The following is an 18082-nucleotide window of genomic DNA, read 5'->3' on the forward strand; positions in this document are numbered from 1 at the left end:
CTCAGTTGGTTAAGTGTCTGCCTTTGGCTCAGGTCATGATCCCAGGTTCCTGGGATCGAGCCCCACATTGGGCTCCCTGCTCAGCGGGAAGCTTGCTCTCCCTCTCCCACTCCCCCTGCTTGTGTTCCCTCTCTCGCTATGTCTCTGTCAAATAAATAAATAAATAAGATCTTTAAAAAAAAAACGGGGCACCCGGTGGCTCAGTCGGTTAAGTGTCTGCCTTTGGCTCAGGTCATGATCCCAGGTTCCTGGGATCGAGCCCCACATTGGGCTCTCTGCTCAGCCGGAAGCCTGCTTCTCCCTCTCCCACTCCCCCTGCTTGTTTCGGCTCTCGCTAACTCTCTTTCTGTGTCAAATAAATAAATAAAATCTTAAAAAAAAAAAAAAAAAAACACGCATACACACAGAGTGAAGTCTAGGGAATAAGTGACCTTATCTTAGCTATCACCAGCATTTTACTCAGTGATTGACCCACTGAGTGTGTGCTCAGAAGATGTTACAGCAAAGACAGAAAATCTTGGACACATGATTTCTAAAGTCCTGACCATTTCTTAATATCTATGTTTCTACTGGTATAATTTAGCAAGTCAATCCATGAAATTTGTATCAGATCTTTTTTACTGTTTTCATTCATGTTTTGTTTTAGAAACAGCACATTTTCAGAACTACAAATTGGTGAAAGCATATTCTAATGCAGTTGTATGGACAAATGCGTAATTCTTCAAAAAATTTCCTTACTGCGACATTTCCTCTTCAAAGCAATCCCATCCTGGTGGCAGATAGTACTGCCCTGTTTTCAGATGGGATGGGCTTACTCTAGGGCTTTGGGAAAATTCCTGAACTACTCTGTTTTTGTGTGTGTGTGTGTGATTCAGCTGGAACTTACTTCACTCTGCCACTCTGATTCCTGACTGGAAACAACGTTCAAATGCCTTCTCTGCATAAAATATAGGGAGAAAGATATTGTCGACAGGAAAAAAAAAAACAAAACTTCCTGTCTAAAACTGTGCCAAACAGGAACGACAACAAAAAAAGAATGCCTAATTATGTAAAGTTTACTGCTTAATTTAAAAGACTTTCTATTGTTCAGGATCCTTTTAATTACTGCTGTGAACTCCTATCTCCTATGATCTCTCATGTATACTGTCATCTGTTTTTGAAATATCTTATGATCTTGAAATAACATTGCATGCAATCCACTGTCTTTTATTCAGTCTACCGGGACAATGCGAAAGACCCCACACAGTGTGACTGCAAATCTCACTGCTCTCTATGAAAGAAGGAAAACAAAGTCAACTATAAAAACCCAGTATGTTCTCAAGCTTCATCTGGACTGTGCCTCCAGATGAATAAACTGTAGGAGACAGTCCTGCCACTAATTAGTTACATGACATTAGGTAGGTTAACGTGTCTTGATCTTCAGTTTTCTCACTTGTATAAAGAAGGGGTAGACCAGATGAAGACTGAAGGCCTTCCCAGAGCTAGGACGTCTGTGAGTCGTGGACTTCAGTATAGTGGAGTGTCACCCACGCATCCCCAGGAGTTCTTGCTCTGTCGGCAGACACACACAGACATAAACACACACACACACACACACACAGAGTTAATTCAAGGCACTGACATAATCACAACATGAAATCTTCGCTTAATGGTTAATCGCAGGCATCATTTTACAGCATCAGATTTTCTTAGGTTATTAAAAGAATACTGTAGTGGGAAAACATGAACAAAACAATTCTAGGGACACCTGGGTGGCTCAGTCGGTTAAGCGTCTGCCTTAAGCTCAAGTCATGATCCCAGGGTCCTGGGATTGAGTCCCACATCGCCCTCCTTGCTCAGCAGGGAGCCTGCTTCTCCCTCTGCGTATGCTCTCTCCCTCCCTCTCTCTCTGACAAATAAATAAACTCTTTTAAAAAAATAATTCTAATTCATTTTACAAAAAAAATGCCCTGTAAGTGTACATGTGTGTGTATTATTATGTTATTGTGTTGTTGTGTACGTTTATGGTATTTGGCATGATAGAGCCTAGGAATTCATTAACTCAACAACAATCAAAACTCAAAGCTCAACTAGATTAAAGGTCTGTTAAGTGAAGGAGGTTGGGCTAATCCATGTTTATGCCTTATTTGAGTTTACAGCTTTACCGTGCACATAATAGATGCTAAATAGAGTTGACCCTTGAACCACATGGGTTTAAACTGCATGGGTCCACTTATATGTGGATTTTTTTCAATAAATACAGTACAGTACTGGAAGTGTATTTTCTCTTCCTTATGATTTTCTTAATGACATTTTCTTTTCTCTAGCTTACTCTACTGTAAGAATACAATACATACTACATATAATATATAACACATAAACTATTTGTTAATCAACTATGTTATTATTAGTAAGGCTTCTGGTCAAAAGTAGGCTATTAGTAGTTAAGTTTGGGGGGGGCGGGTAGTTAAAAGTTAGATGTGGATTTTCAACTGGGTGGGCAGTCACTGTCTTTAACCCCTGTGTTGTTCATGGTCAACTGTAAATATTTACTGATCTTTAACATTCTGTGATTCCATGATTATAATCTGAGTGGAAAAGGTAAGTTAATACATGTCAAAACAGTGCAGTCTGCTCAGTGCCTGTTACGTGTCGAAGCTCCTTTTAGTTAATCTATTTTTTAAACAAAGAAAATTTGTCAAAATATTTGTTAAAAAGGCCCAGCTGTTTTATTTATTTCTGGGACTAAATTGTGAACATTCTAAGGAAATAATTTTAAAATATGCAAAAGATATATGTAGAAGAATGATCAACCCCAAAATTTATAATAGCAAAATTTGATACAGTTTGTTAAAAATTGGATTGGTGAAGATAATCATGGGGCATCTATATGATTTTCAAAAGAGTAATAATGTATACATAGTTATGTTAAGAGCAGAATAGAAATTGTATAGCTATTGTCTGACACTGATTTAAATTTATTTCTAGAAATGTGATATAATTGCTAATATAATATATTAAAATGTTGTGTATAGTAAAATAATCATATTATATTAAGCAAAATTTATTTAGTATATTATATATCATAAATAACATATAGTAAAATGCATAGCACACTTGTCATATGTAAGTGACAAATAAAAATTCTTTAGTATTAACATTAGCTATCTTAGGTTCTTGATCTATAGATATATTTTAATTTTCATAAGCATTACAAATTTTCTCCGCATAAAAATTAAAAACAGAATTTTTTCCTGATTCACTTTTTCTACATATTTCCATTTCAACTTTCGTACTGCTCCTCAATATTTGTGGGGCTTGAAAAAACTCAAGCTTTTTTTCTGTTTATTCTCTGAAAACTGAAGGGAGAGGCTCCGTTGAAATTTACTTGGACCAATGACCTAATCAAAGAAGAGAATTAGCCAAATGGAGTGGGCTTATCACCCAACCATTATTGAATCCTTTTGGAAACATAGATTGAAATATCCTATTAATTCCAGAATGTTTGAAGTGCACAGGTATACCACCCATTCATTACAAGGCCCATTAGCGCAAACTTAAACGTCTACAAAGAATGCAAAGCATTGCAAGGAATGCAGAAGACTGAAGCTATCCATAAAGCGAAAGAGAGACGATAGGACTGATTAGGAGTGCAACAGATTGCAAAGTGCATCTTCCAGGTGTCCAAAGGGTACAAACCAATGCAGCTCCTGCTGCCTATTGCCAAGTGGGAATGTGGGTTTTGCATGCCAGAATTCGGGGTGGTTTCTCAGTGTTGACCACCAACTATGTTGCTAACTTGTGTCTTTGCTATTATTTTTAAGACCCTCGTGGCCATAATTTTGTGTACAATATTTTGTGCATAATAATGTAGGGCCAGTAGCCCCAGAAGCACAGGAAGGGATGAGAAAGAGGACATTTACTGATCTGGAAACAGGGAATCCTAAAGACCAAAACAGAGACCTTCAATTGAGGGACACAGCAACTCTTAGTGGCATCACAGAGAAGGAGTGAGTGACATAATACCCTGATATCACTCTCCTCTCTCCCCGTGACCTTCGACGAAAGATCCTCATTAGCCAAACCCAAAGAGAAGCCAGCCATCAGGGAGCCCACCAATGTGGTCATACAGGTCTGGCCCCTGGTCAGAGAGCAGGGTGAAAAAAGTCAGGGAGAAGGGATCTGGAGGGCCGAGAGAAGATATCTGGCACAAATCCTAAATGACTCTTCATAAAATATTAAAGCCAGGGTTTATCTCAAACAGTGCTTTGTACCTTGCAGCAAGTCTGTTCTTTTTCATTCCATCCAGGATATTTATAACCAAATACAATAATTTTGCCCAAGTGTAACCAAAGATAAATTAATGTATGACTTTATAGCACCATAATCTAACAGGCTGTTAAACAGCATGATCGAATTAAAGGTCCTGAAAATGGCATAACTAATGGCACTGTGTTGGAAAAAAAAAAAAAGTAGTGCTAATGTGGAGGTTCATGAAATGTGTATGAACCGTATAACATATTCATGCCCTATTACTGAAAATTTCAAAGTGTCTCACTGCTCAAGATAATAGGCCTTGATTCAATTCAGTCTGATATGGCATGAATTTTATGTGCTAATTAGTAAAGCATTTCTTAATGATTAAGGGGAAAAAATCAGATAACATTTGATTGGAAACCCAACTGTCAGAGATAAAACATAGCTACAGCTGAGGTTAGAATGAATGCCATCATTTTGAATTCAGGTGTCTTAATTATGATAATTAATGATTGTATTCTCTCTATAAATGAATTCAACCAACATGATAAGCATATGGTAATTAAACTGCTTTTTTAGGGTAGGAAATTTTAACCGATGACATCAATAATAATCGTGTCCTTTTTTGTGTTTTAAGGTTAGTTTTCTACCAAAGTCTGTTTCCTCCTTCAGTCATTTGTGAGTTTTATGCACTGTTACTACTTTAATAACAAGTGTATTTCGAGGGGTTGATATCTGTTGACATTGGATTTCTGGTAAGAATGTAAATTATTTCCTATTCCTTGAAGTTACAGAAAGTGAATCCTGTTCTCTATCAGTGCTATGGAAGTTTGTTAAAAATGATGTTGGATTTATAAGATTCCAGTGCCTAGAGTTAATAAAAAAAATAAGTAACTGACCCAGGAGATATAGGTTAATATGGATAGCATTACATAAGGATGATTACATCAAATTTGATAGGGCATTTAAATTCTGAATATTCTGAGTGTAATCTAATCACAGGGAATGGTTTTTAAAGGCTCACATTATTATTGCGGCTTTTCACGCCGGCACATACAGATCCGGACTTGGTCAGCTGGCCCTCCGACAATAACTAGCCTGCCTCCGTTTATCAACCAGACCCATTCCTACCTACGCGACCCAATACTTTCTCCCCACTTTAGCTGGTATTTAAGAGCCTCCATGAGAAGATGCTGATCTTCCTGTCCAGCCTCACCTTCCACTTTGACTCTGTTCATGCCTTACTCTTCTGATCAATTGGCTTGGTTGTTTAAAGACCCCTCACTCCTCTGTCTCCTTGGGAATGCCCTCCTCCTCCACCGATTTGGCTGCATCCTTCAGGAAGAGGCTTGCAGACCTTCTAAAAGACCTGTCCAGAATATCTCTCTGGAATTGAGCCATGTGTGATTTATCTATCCCTCCCCACAAAATCATGAGATGCCTGAGCACAGGCGTCCTTCCCTCTCCCCAGTGCCTGTTGGGGCATCTAACAGATGTTTTAACAATATCCTCAGTAATAGGATAGATCTATTGATTGTCTATACCTTGATAAAATGAGAGAGGCACCTTTAAATAATCGTGTCATTCACTATTTAACAATACTTACTAAGGTTTGATTTTTTGTATATAGATGAGTCTAAGACCTGTTCTGTATCGCTCTGATGTGTCAGTAGACAACCACTAATCTACTAAGAGAAGGTAATTAATTGCTCTGTGGGAGGAGGGCAGGTGAAGAGGTGATGATGATAAAGAGATATTGCTCCCAAGTCCCAAAACAAATTTATCTATAGAGGCGAAGGAAAAGTCTAGCTCATGAATATACTGTATGGGGGGAAAAATGGAAAAATTACATTTTTGTTTGCTTTTTTATAAAGAGAACATTTTCCAAGCTCAATTCTTGTGGCCCCAAAAAAGTCATAAAAATAGAAACTGGTCAAAGGAATGGAAAGACTGCGCCAATCCAGAAGAGAGATGTGATGCTGTGACCCTATCTCCTGATGCAGACCTAAAGTTTAAGCAACTTTATAAACCCATGGGCATATTCCTCAGTTCAAAGTGTAAATTCAGTCATTCTTTATCAGACCTTCTGCTGATTATCTAAAACCCCAAGTTAAAGAAAAATTGTTCTCCTATTTTCAGGCAAATAACCAATCAGGGTGGACCACAATGGACAGGGAGAGTAAAAATTCTAGTGCATTCTATGTGTGAAAAACTGGACATTCACAGATGTTTGAGTGGCCTTGCGGGGGGTGGGTGGGTGCTGCAGCAAACTATAATTACTCCATTTTCCTTCCTATTCCATAGTAAATTTTATCTATTATTAGGATGTTTTCATATAGAAACCACACTAGTCTGTTACTTTAACCAGGCTGGCCAAAACCAGTACTAAATCCATACTTCCTAAATACTGATGTTTAATAACTATATTTGCTTTCAGCATGTTTCACACGTCTTCACCATGATTTTGTACAAGAGAATAATATTTATAACTTTATTTTTGAAACCCAATATACTGTGCACAGAGAGTAACAAGTTATAAAATGGCACACTTACTTTCAATTCCAGAGTCTACACTGGGTCAATACTGATTACTTTCCTTGTATGTCATGATGAATCTCCCTGGGGGAGTGGCAGTGGTAGGTGGAAGGAGGACGGGTGTGTCCTTGAGATTTTTCTTTTAACTCTTCCAGCAAAACACCTTTTTGTTTAAATCAATTTCTTTCTGGTCACTTCTATCTTAATGCAAAACAATCTAACCACGGCAGCAATACTTCTGGATTTCTACCACAGCTCAAGTTTCATATAGTTTTATTTTATACTATAATACCCATTAAATTAATAACTTTAAGGTGATTGACATTTCTTTTTTACGTAAGACTTTTCATAAAACAGTATCTACAAAACAAAAGGATGCCACCAAATGCATGTTGGAACATATGGCTACCATCATTGTTAGCTGATTTTAATACCACAGAAGACACATCTGTGAGCACAGAGAGTCCAGAACCTTTTAGCAAAGATGCTGTCAGTTCAGAAACAAAAATAAATGCTTGTTTGTACTGTGTAGCACTGAGGCCAAAGCTACTGAGGCTCAAAATCCATCAGTGATGTAGAGGGAAGCAAGGATATGCAATTCCTCAGGTACTTGTGACCAAGATAGCCAGTATCCTTACCTCCTATGGATTAATCCCAACAAACTGATCATTGAATATCATTCTTTCCTAATGGTAGAAAAATTCATAAACCATGGAATTTTAAAATTAGGATGTATCATTCAGGTTTCCTTTTCTGAAAATAGAAAATAGAAATATGAGGAAAGGCAAAGCCAAAGTCCTAAAACAAAGACACACAACATGGCTATTTTCCTTCTTTCCCGTGAAGTAGCTCCTATCTCTTGAAGTTGCTTTGCAAAAAGAGAAGTATGAGTTAGGGGCCAATAAATTCTGTATTTTCCCAACTCAGTTCTTCTGCCTTTGCAGTAGGAATTTCCCCTGATAGCTTAAGCCTTCTATAAGCCATAATTCTTGCTTTTCCACCCACATACACTTTTACATAAAACAAGAAAGACTGCCACCGCACGTACTTCATAGCAGTCAAAATGCAGTCCTGCAGTCCAAGTTTCCTAACTTCACTTCCTCGCTTCTCTGCTGAATCATACAAGAACTCATGTTCTGGGCTGTCCATCTACACAATATCTATCTGAGGCACTGCTCGGCAGAAGGGGTTGGCCCCGCTTTGCATATTTCATTTCCTGATCATTAGTGACACTATCCTCCTCATCCTCATCAGCTTTCATGATGCAGTTAAAATCTCAAGCCACTTCTTGTCTGAAAAATGGCTTTAAGAAATGCTTTGGGGCACCTAGCAACGAGATCATTGTTTTCATATTAATTTCCTAGAGATTTCTTCCATCATGTGCTTTGAGATGCTTCTAGCAATGCTAACTACACAAGGTTGAAATAAACTGGTCAATGGACTAAACTATAGCACAGCCTATTTGTGAAAGGGTAGCTTTTCACTTCAGTGGGCAAAAATACAATTTAAACATCTCAGAAGTGTGGTTTTCAGTAAAGTCAGTACCAAATGGAGTGTGTGGAAATGTAACTGAACTACTTGAATCTTTTTTGTTGAAGAGTAACTTGAATGCCAAGCTTTAGGGAGATTACATTTTACTATTCTCTCAATGTGAGTTAGAATGTACAGCAACTGTTGTTATTATGGCATATAATAAACATTAGTCTTCAAGAATATAAAAGATAGACACAAACCAATGCAATGTTAACCATGAATAGAGTTCATCTCATTTCTTCCCATGTATAACTCCCTGTGGCTCTTGAACAATGATGATGGCAATGAAAGTAGAAGATATTAGCAAGTAGTCATTATCATAGATATTATACAAAAAGGGTGTGAAAACTATTTTATTCAATGATCACTTCACAAAGGCGGAAAGCTGTTGGTATTATGTTAAGTCCTACAAGGAAGGGATGTAATGAGCATTGTCCAGAGATTGAGGGCTTCATGGTGCATCCAGTCACTGAGCATGGCTTTGTGTCATTTTCGTATGGGGAAAAGGTATCATCTTCAGTTTTGCATGAGTTAGTCATAATATGTTAAGCAGAAGCATTATGATGTGGGAATTCTGCCAGTTGCTGAGTGTGTCTATTCTAATTACACATTCCAAAACTAAGAAGTAACTCCAGGATGTGTTCACAGAACTACTGAACCCACTATGAGATAAGTCTAAGCTAAAACTCCATTGATCACTTGACCTCCGTAAGACCAGCTTCAACTGGTGGACCACAGTGACATTTTAGCTCTCCTGGAATTAGTGTCAGTTTAGAGCCAAGTATTTCCCTGAAGAATCTAATTATTTCCTTTTCCCCAATGCCTAATAAAATGCCATAGATCCCTTGGGGGAAGGCTGGGAGTAATATTAATGATATAAAATTTTGACAGTATAGCAGGGTCCTTCCCTCCATTTAAGGGGTTTTAGGTCTGTAAACTGACTCAAGTCTGGGAATTGATTGAGGGACCATGACACTGTTCAGGTTGGACTTTAGATCATTTTACCTAGAAGTCTTCCTCTTATTCAGATCAAGTAAGAATTTAGTAGACTGACATCCACTTTTCTTCTAGAGACACAATGATAAACTAGTTGATGCCATAGATGTCTGTGAATCAGACTATTCAGATTACTGTTTTGACTCTGCTGTCCATTATGCTAACCACACCCCCTTGTCTTTGGTGATTAAATGCTGTCTCTTGGCCCCTGCCACCCCAGAATCCAGTTATCCCCCACTGCATTTAAGGATCCTAGTTCGGTGACAGCAGTTCCCACTATAATTTCTGACCTACAGAGAAGAGTGACCACAGAGCTCTTCACTGATGCTGGTCTCCCCCGCCCCCCTCACAAATTTATTTCTCAGTCATTGTGACAAGTGTGTCCTCTGGACCTTCTCAGGGTGGGTGAACGAGTCTTACATGATAAATCCACTCTAACATTCCAGTCTCTCTAAGGAGAGGATCTCCCTAAGAGGATCCCTTCCTTTACAGTATACCAAGGCAGTCCTGGCATTTCAACTTCATTTAGTATAGGCCATCTTTTGGTCCATGTTCTAGCCAAACAATCAAATATTTGAAGCTTTTCATACCCCTTGAGCTACAATGTCAAATCCAGAATTTCTGCTTAGTGGAACCGTACCCATAATTTCGGTCTGATCCAACTGTACGTTCCTTATATCATTATCCCACCTCCTGACTATCCACTCCCACCTGTACTCTCCAGATTTTTGCAGAAGTTTGTGTATATATGTTTAGTGTATAGGTATGCGTTGGTCAATTAAGAAATGAAAGATAGTGATAGTCTTTTTTTTCTGCTTGTCATTCCCCCTTTTTTTTGGTGATAGTCCTTAGTATTTTCTCTTCTTATGTCCATTTAAGATTAAAATACTGGAAAAACTTATATCTGATGGGTTTAGTTTGGTTTGACAAACCATCCCTCTATGTGTGTGTATGTAGGGTTTAGATTACTAAATTATTGAGAGCACTTATCTTGTCCTTCTCATAATTCTTCTCTGTTTTATGAACTCTTTATGGAACTTTACTTTTTCTTTTGTGAATTGTTTTTAAAATTTTAAATTGAATTTAATTAACATATACTGTATTATTAGTTTCAGAGGTAGAATTTAGTGATTCATCAGTTGAATACAACACCCAATGCTCATTACTTCAAGACCTCCTTAATGCCCATCACCCGATTATCCCATTCCCGCACCCACCTCACCTCCAGCAACCCTCAGTTTGTTTCCTAGAGTTCAAGAGTCTCTTATGGTTTGCCTCCCTCTCTGTTTTCATCTATTTATTTTTCCTTCCCCTCCTCTATGTTCATGTTTTTTTCTTAAATTCCATATATGAGTGAATCATATGGTATTTGTTTTTCTCTGGCTGACTTATTTCGCTTAGCATAAAACCCTCTAGTTCCATCCACGTCACTGCAAATGACAAGATTTCATTCTTTTGGATGGCTGAGTAATATTCCATTGTGTATATATATATATACCACATTTTCTTTATCCATTCATCTGTCAATAGACATCTGGGCTCTTTCCATATTTTGGTTATTGTGGACATTGCCGCTATAAACATTGGGATGCAGGTGCCCCTTCAGATCACTGCATTTGTATCTTTGGGGTAAATACCCAGTAGTGCGATTGCTGGGTCATAGGGTAGCTCTATTTTCAACTTTTTGAGGAACCTCCCTAATGTTTTCCAGAGTGGCTGCACCAGCTTGTTGCCCAGCGTAAGAGGGTTCCCCTTTCTCCACATCCTCAACAAAATCTGTTGTTTCCTGAGTTGTTCATTTTAGCCATTCTGCCTGGTATGAGGTGGTATCACAGTGTGGTTTTGATTTGTATTTCCCTGATGCCAAGTGATGTTGAGCATTTTTTCATGTGTCTGTGGACCATCTGGATGTCTTCTTTGGAGAAATGTCTGTTCATGTCTTCTGCCCATTTCTTGACTGGATTTGTTTTGTTTTTTGGGTGTTGAGTTTGATAAGTTCTTTATAGATTTTTGATACTAGCCCTTTATCTGATATGTCATTTGCAGATATCTTCTCCCATTCCATAGGTTGCCTTTTAGTTTTGTTGACTGTTTCCTTTGCTCTGCAAAAGCTTTTTATCTTAATGAAATCCCAATAGTTCATTTTTGCTTTTGTTTCTCTTGCCTTTGGAGACATGTCTAGCAAGAAATTGCTGCTGTTTTAAGATTTAACAGAGTAATTGAAAAAAAAGAGACTTAACAGATTAATTCATAAAAGTAAAAGGTACAAATAGCCAATGAAATATGAAAAGTTCAAGCAATTCTCAATTTCACTATCATGTAAATACCAATGAATAAATATAGACACCATTTTTCCTTCAAATTATACACATACATACACAGAATAACTAAGACAGGATAGCAAAGGGAGAATTCTCATACACCAATGGTTGAAATAACAATATAAAATGTCCAAGAGAAACGTGGCTCATTTGTCATTACTTCATCTTGATAATATTTCTGTAAATATTTGTTGAGTAATAACATTTTTAGACCACACACACACCACTTATACCACATATACACAACACTCACACAACACATATCATACACTCACCAAACATATACCACACACAGCATATGTTGACCACACACACACACCTTGTATAGTCCACACACACAACACATAAACCACATGCCCCTTACACATATACCACACACATAACTGCCATACATTACACATATACTACACACACACCACACTCCACACATATAATATACACACATCACACATGCACCACACATACATGACACATTTGAGTAATAATCTTTGCAGATCAATGAATAATGTCCCAAAATAAGAGAATAGTAAAAAAGTAAAGTAAATCGGGTGCCTGGGTGGCTCAGTTGGTTAAGCGACTGCCTTCGGCTCAGGTCATGATCCCAGGGTCCTGGGATCGAGCCCCACATCAGGCTCCCCTACTCTGCAGGGAGCCTGCTTCTCCCTCTGCCTCTGCTGCTCCCCCTGTTTGTGCGCTCTCTCTGTCAAATAAATAAATAAAATCTTCAAAAAAAAAAAAAGTAAAGTGAATCCTTATGGTACAATACAATGCTTCTAATTTAAAGCCCATTTTAAATAAAGTCTATATAAGGAAATGCACAAACCATCTATACGTACAAAATTAGGATCATATAGTTCATGTAGTTTTGCATTGAAAATATATTTATGTTTGTCTTCAGACAGAACAAAAACTGGATGATACATATCAACATATTAACATATTAATTAATAGTTATTGCTTCTGGGAGTTGAAAATATTAATAAGTTTCTTTTTCTTTTAAAAAAATTCAATAGTTTTTAATCTTAATGTTTTATAATGAGCACATGCTGGAAACAAAGAACCATAAACATCCTTAGATTGGAAACTTATCTATCTTAAACTTCAGAATTTTTGTCCTAAGATCTTCCTTTGAATTTTTTTTATCTTTTCGAAATTAAGTGAATAAATTCTCCATGCTTTCACCTAGGTTCCTCCAAAAGCAAAGCCAGAGACAAGGGTTTTCATGCAGGTAGTTTAATTTTGGAAATTATCCCAAAGAATATGATTCAGGGAATTGAAGAAAAAACATTAGGAAGGGGGGAAAACAAATCAAAGGTATGCTATGGATCTGGTCACCAACATAAGCACAAAAGAAGAGGCTTCTACTGGGAGCCCCTGAGGGGCTATGTAGCATGCACCTCAGAACTCCCCTCAATGAAAGGAAGAGAGGAGTATACCAGCACCTAGTCAGGAGTTGTCCCATGCAGTGTTAAACCCCTCATATTTCCCGGTTTGTATATGCAGCAGAATTACTATGTGTAGCTATTTGCTACAGCAACATCTAGAGTAACAAAATCTCCGACAAGATGAAACAAGGTGGATTGCCATTACTACCTGTGTGAATTTAGACCCATTTAATTATAAATGATTCTGAGATTTTAAAAAACTAATATCAGCAGGTTATTTTACTTGGTATGTGTGGGTTGTGGTGAAGAAAAACTTTTATCAATTTTTATTAAAGGACTAAACCATGTTTTACAAGCATTATCTTATATTGTTAGTTCGCATATTTTTCATAATGACAGATGACAGTTGACAATTATTAAAGATCTTGTAGTTAAACATAGTTACTTCTATGTCTTGGCAAAGAATAAGTCAGACTCTGTTAGGTTCAATGAGGCACTATGGTCAATGACAACTTAACTATAATAGTGAGGGAGAACCACTGACCAATTAACCAGATAAACCCTTCAATCAATGTCAATCTGATGCCACATATAGATACTCTTAGAGCAAATCATCAGTATTCCACAACAATACAAAAAATTTCAGAAAGGCCATGTGTAAGTCATATTTAAAGGCACAATTTGAACACCTACACAAAAAACAGAGTGTGATCCAAGAGTCACTTTCCTGGTAGCTTATTCCAAGGAACTAATACAAAGTAAAGCTTCAGACAGAACAACATCAAGTTGCTAATAACGTGAAAGTTCAAAGATAGGAGAATATCAATTAAATTATTTTTCCATGTGGTAAAATTTCAAGCAAACACTGAAATTATTATTTCTAATATAATATATCATAAATACTATGTGATTTGCTTGTGAGAAAAGGAACTACAAAATGATGTATAGGATACTCAAAGATGCAAAAGTTTTTCCTGTATAAGGGAAAATGACAAGAAGGAATATGAATAATTGAAATCAACAACAGGGTAGGGAATTGAGTGTACTTTTTATTTTGTTTTAATATTTTACTATTATAATTTTTATGGGTATAACATAGCATAGTTGTTAAGAACGGAGGATATAAAATCAACTGCCTGAATTAGAGTTCTGATTTTTCTCCATTTATCAAATATGTGAGCTTGAGAAAATCACTTAATTTCTCTGAGCTCCTAATAGTTCTTCTGAAAAGCAAAAATAATAAGGCCACCTTCTACATAAGGTAGAAAAAGCATGGAATGAGTTACTGAATGATAAGTGCTTGGCATAGTGCCTAACCCATAATAAGTGCTCAGTGAACATCATCTCTTTTTATTATGTTGGAAGATGAATTCAGTGTAATTGCTTCCATGAACACCTGTCAAGCATAAAAACTATGGCGCTAATTTCCAAACACGATTACATCATAATTTCTTTTTCTTTAATTTCATTTTGAAATAAAAATGCATGTATGCTGGTAGAAAACTAATTAATACATTTTGTTAACGACTGGAAGTAATAAAAATATCAAGATTTTAGCTATGAGGGATACACCATGTCAGTATCTGAAATGACTTAACCGTCCCTAATCTGAGTACAAATGTGCAAATTTGTGCTGCAACTCTTCCTGGCGTAGATTTTGATCTGATGAATCTAAAATTTTTGTGTTGCTGTTAGCTTAGCTACTTCAGTTCACAAATTCACCCAACAACTTTAATATTTCCTTGCTTCTACATTCTTTAGTTTACTCTGTAGCTCCTTTTACAGTTTCTTGAGTTGTATGTATCAGAAAAGAAGAAAAATTTGCAAATTAATAATGTTTGAGGTTACAGGTTTTTATTCTCAGAACCACTTTTACTGAATCCCTCTTTTTTTTTTTTTTTTCTTTTTTAAAGTTCCTGGGTTCCAAGAAACACAGTGGATAATTGCTGGATCTCCCACAGGGCTCACTTAGTAAGTGTAGGTCAGAAACATGTCCTGTTCAAGAAGTTCTTGAACCCACAATGACCCTTATGAAAAGGACTGAAAAGCCCAGAGTAGAAAGAATGCTAGTAGCACATGACTTGAGCAAGCGCTAATGTAATCCATGAAAATATATTCTGTTAACCACGTGGCTGTTCTCTTCCGGTTTTCACCATCAGACTGTCAAGAGCTACATGACAAAGCCCAGGATATGAATCTACAGGAAGTGGTCAGAGAGTTGTATTTTAAGTTTTCATCTAGAACTTAAAACTTAAAATGACCAATGTTCAAATTTATAACCAGATTAGTCTCTGCCTTTCTGATCTTTCCCGGTAGTGCTACCCAACCCCACCCCTCAAAATTAACTATAATTTATCATCTGAAATACTGTGTTCAGTTCTTAGTGACCCTGTTTGCCTCAGCTTGCCTCAGCATACTTACTGGCATAGTGGGAGCATTTGTTCACATGCTTTACATAAGTTATCATTTTATCTTTTTAAGTTTATTTAATTATAAATTTAACCATGGGGGGCTGAGTAAACTGGGACGGTGCTTCCATTAATTTGGACACTTAAAAGCATCCCCTGAGAGAACAACTGTGCTGTATGTCAAGCAAAACGTCTGAAACAGCTGTTGTTGCAACTGGTATTTTGAAACTTCGTGGTGCCTGGGTGATTGAAATTAAATATTATGATATTTTCAGGCAAAGTGTCCAAAAGATTAAAATACATTAGAACAGACTGATAGAACCCACTACCATTAAGTGAGATGCTCCTCTCTGAGCTTTGTGTAATTTAGATATTTGTCAAGGAGGCTTCTTAAATTATCATCCATATTATTGACTCTACTGTAAAAAAGACAAACCCTCTGTTACCTACTTGCTATGTGTCATTTAGGAAGTTTCTCAGGATGCCTTCATTTTCAGAATTCATCACATATTTTTAAATGATTGCAATTGTGATCCAGAGAACATAGTGAGTCTAGTCTTTCTTTTACTAAGTCTCTTATCTCCTAAATGTGTTCTTGTTTCCATCCTAAATAAGTCTATTTAATATTAATATTCCACTATCTAAATAAATTCAAACACGTTTACTCTATAGGTGTGTGTTGTTAAATCTCTCTTGCATTTCCTGCAATTCTCATGGTTTAGAGCTATGGCAGGACCAAATCGTCCCCGTTGTAGAATTCCAAGGGACTATGAATATCTTTATTCTAGAAATTACTTCTGACAGTAATAGTATACATTTAGTTTATGATTAACTCCTAGGTGTAGGTTTTGCTACACAGATTTTGTCAAATCAAGTTTTATCCACATTTTATTTGTGTAAATCCTTTTACGTGGATATAAATAGAAACTTTATTCAATCCTGATGTCATCCTATTCATGTAGAGGCTAAATATTACCATATATTGTCATTAGTTATAAGTGTCCTGGTATTTTAATCTAAAGTAGTAGAAGCAACTTAGAGGTTCATATTACCCACAAATTTGAAAAGCTAACTAATCATTGGCTTGTTACTTCACTTCAAGTTCTTCACCTGTAAAATGGGCTATTAATAATTTACCTACAACAGGGCACCTGGGTAGCTCAGTCATTAAGCGTCTGCCTTCGGCTCAGGTCATGATCCCAGGGTCCTGGGATCGAGCCCCGCATCGGGCTCCCTGCTCAGTGGGGAGCCTGCTTCTCCCTCTCCCACTCCCCCTGCTTGTGTTCCCTCTCTCACTGTGTCTCTCTCTGTCAAATAAATAAATAAAATCTTTAAAAAAATAAAATAAAAATAACTTACCTACACCAAAAAAGGTGATCTCAAGTAAAATAATTCATGGCTAATTTTAATAAGAATAGAAATGAGATAAGTTGCAAAGTTTAAATATTTTTTTAAAACCATTATACATCAGGAGTTAGCAAGCTTTTTTCTGTAAAAGGACATTTAATAAATATTTTGAATTTTGTGGAATATATATATATTCTTTGTTGTTGTCTTAACTCAGAAAAATGTAAAAACTATTCTTAACTTTCAGGTGATGCAGTTTGGCCTAAGGAATGTGGTTTGCTGACCCCCACTCTAGATTACCTCCTCTCTACATTGCTTTTGTATTAAACCATATTATTCTGAGTTTTTAAAAGAATAAGCAAAGCACAGATGTATAATTTTGATTGCAAAATATTTATACACAGTCTTTATGATATGCATCTTTCCTATAAACAGAGCAAAAAGAGCAATTGAGTTTAGAGGGTGTTTTTCTTAATCAAGAATATCTATTCACATGACAAAAATGAGGCCCAATCCCCAAAGAGCCAAATTCCTATAGTTTGCTCTCATGAAAAAAAAAAAAGGTCCTATGGGAATCAGTATCTTGAACATTCAGAGTAGGATCTGAATGCAAAAACCTTCAGTGGGACTTCTCTTTCCAGCTGTGTTTTTGTTTGTTTTGCCTTTCAAAGAACTATCCAAGATACTGAACTGCATCCACGTATTCCCTTGTCTAAATTAGAGAAGCAGCTTCTCTCTTTGCCTGGTCTACAATGTCTGACGACCTGAGCCTTTGCTAGGAGTGAGCAGAACTCTTTCTAACAGTCAATCTCCTTTCATCTATCTAAGCCCCTCTCCTCCCTCGTTTGTCTCTAGCTTGAATACAGGATAATTGAAGCTTCTCTACCATGGATCCATTAAATTCATTTCCAAATACGTAGTGCCTTATCTTAAAACCAAGACAATAAAGATACTATTAATATATCCTTATGATGAGATCAAAAGCTTCTATCATTGATATGCAATAAATTCTCACAATTCTGGAAATGATCAGCCCTTCTTTAGGTTTTACAGAAATTCAAAGGAATTGCATTCTTTGCTATTATCATGGTTTTCGAGCTATGACAGAACAAAATCATCCCAGGTATCAATGGAAGAAACTTTATAAACTATTCAGATATGCCAGATTTACACACCAAAAAAAATGACAGGACAAAATCGTAGCGGTAATAGTTCAAAGAAGCTATTCTTGTCTTCTGGGAGAAACATAAGAACATAAGAACTTGAGGATCTTTATAAAACATAACTAATAACAAGGTGACATCATATATTGTTTACTTCA

The sequence above is a fragment of the Mirounga leonina genome, unplaced genomic scaffold, assembly GCF_011800145.1.
Source record: "Mirounga leonina isolate KUSES-001 unplaced genomic scaffold, KU_Mleo_1.0 Mir_180, whole genome shotgun sequence".
Lineage (NCBI taxonomy): Eukaryota > Metazoa > Chordata > Mammalia > Carnivora > Phocidae > Mirounga > Mirounga leonina.